The sequence below is a fragment of the Bos mutus genome, chromosome 27 (genome assembly GCF_027580195.1).
Source record: "Bos mutus isolate GX-2022 chromosome 27, NWIPB_WYAK_1.1, whole genome shotgun sequence".
In the NCBI taxonomy this organism is placed as follows: domain Eukaryota; kingdom Metazoa; phylum Chordata; class Mammalia; order Artiodactyla; family Bovidae; genus Bos; species Bos mutus.
The window spans coordinates 24,268,325-24,270,258 of record NC_091643.1 but is presented as its reverse complement, the minus strand read 5'-3'; the positions used below and the strand labels follow the sequence as shown (position 1 = coordinate 24,270,258).

Genomic DNA, 1,934 nt, shown 5'->3' with positions numbered 1-1,934 from the left:
AACTAAATTTCAGTAAGGAAGCACATAATTTTAATCTTGCTACACTAATATTTATTGAACATTAATGTTATTATACTCAAGTTGAACCTGGTTATTTATTCCACTATAGCCCAAAAAAATGACTGTTAGTGATTATTAATCACTTAATCAAGTAGAAGAAAATTAAGCTTGCTTTCCTGGTTATATGTATTATAGTCTAAAAACATATTTAATTTTTCTAGTTTTTAGATCCTCCTTAATCATATTGGCTTTTATATAAACAGAAATAAGATTTTGTTGTTTTTAGCCCACTGATTTTGGGGGACCTATTTGTTGAAATAGTTCTCTCTCATATTGCCTAAATAATGTTTACTGGTGGTAGACAATTTCACATTTTATAATTTACTAATATATCAACTTGATTAGATGTGAACAGATTATTTTCATAAACATGAAGTAGCTCTTGAAAAAGTGTCATAGTATTTTCATAAAACCAACAATGAATGAGAGTTACAAAAGGAGATATGTCGTGCTCGCTTTGGCAGCACATATACTAAAATTGGAACGATACAGAGAAGATTAGCGTGGCCCCTGAGCAAGGATGACACGCAAATTCGTGAAGCATTCCATATTTTTGTCTTATGGACTCTGTGGGAGAGGGAGAGGGTGGGAAGATTTGGGAGAATGGCATTGAAACATGTAAAATATCATGTATGAAACGAGATGCCAGTCCAGGTTCAGTGCACGATACTGGATGCTTGGGGCTAGTGCACTGGGACGACCCAGAGGGATGGTATGGGGAGGGAGGAGGGAGGAGGGTTCAGGATGGGGAGCACATGTATACCTGTGATGGATTCATTTTGATATTTGGCAAAACTAATACAATTATGTAAAGTTTAAAAATAAAATAAAATTTAAAAAAAAAGGAGATATGTCGAGCTTTTGGTGGGTAGTTCTTAATACTCAATGAAATAGCTATTTAAATAATCAGAATATGGGATCTCATGAGTAGGAAAGGAGTGAAAAGTTCTAATTGAATAAGAGAACTCTGTTCTATGACTCACAAAAGTAAAAGTAGTGAGATTTATTATGATAGTTTTGAAAGAAGTGGGTGATGATAACTTGTAAAAGGCTGAAATCTCATTGCTGGAAAAAGCCTCTTATTATGGGAGCCAGGTGATTGCTTCTCAGATAACATAGACAGTGCATTGAAAAAGGAAGTAAAATTCAGCAATACTGAAGTCTATGATTTTAACCTCTTTAAAAAAAAAACAGGAAAAAATCTTTCTTCTTCTAAGAAGTGCTATTTGAAATATTATTGTTTCTTTTTTCCTGGCTTGTAATACATAACTATCAGTATCCTAAGTGATAATAATAATGGTTAAATAATGCCTCACATTGGCAGGCTTATTGACCATCCATTCGTTTTATTTTAGAAACTTTTTATATGTTAGGCCTTGGGAATTTAGATGTGAATGAGCCCCTGACATCAAATGGCTTACAGTCTACTAGCAGATAGCAGTCATTAAAAAAAGAGAGAGAGAGACTAGTATAACACATAATACTCTTAGTGTATACTGAGCAGAACATACTTTCTCTGTATATGTGGAATTTGCAGGTTGGAGGGCTTAATTCCTCTTGTGTGAGGAATAAAAATATTAGAGAAAACTTTGCCTTCACAAAATCGTGTTTTTCCCTTCTGTCTTTTGCATCTAATTCTAGCCCTCTTATAATCTGAGTTCTTTCTGAAAGCCACATTACTAGACAGATATTCTAAATAAAATCACTGAATGTTATATTCTGTGAACAATATTTAAATGTCTCGAGGGTTTGGAAATAATTTGTGTAACTTCTTTCAAAATGCTTATGCCTACAAAGCTATTACTGGCTGATTCCTCATATCCTGTGGCTTTTACTAGGTGTGCTAATTATAAGTGAACAGAGAAGCCTTGCTG

The 1,934-nt window shown here is 33.8% G+C and overlaps 1 non-coding gene across 1 annotated transcript; it reads left to right on the top strand.

The window, feature by feature from the left end:
• Positions 1 to 508: 508 nt before the first annotated feature.
• LOC138985985 (U6 spliceosomal RNA) lies at positions 509 to 615 on the top strand. Its single transcript, XR_011462939.1, has one exon. It is a non-coding gene; the product is annotated as a U6 spliceosomal RNA (small nuclear RNA).
• Positions 616 to 1,934: the final 1,319 nt, after the last annotated feature.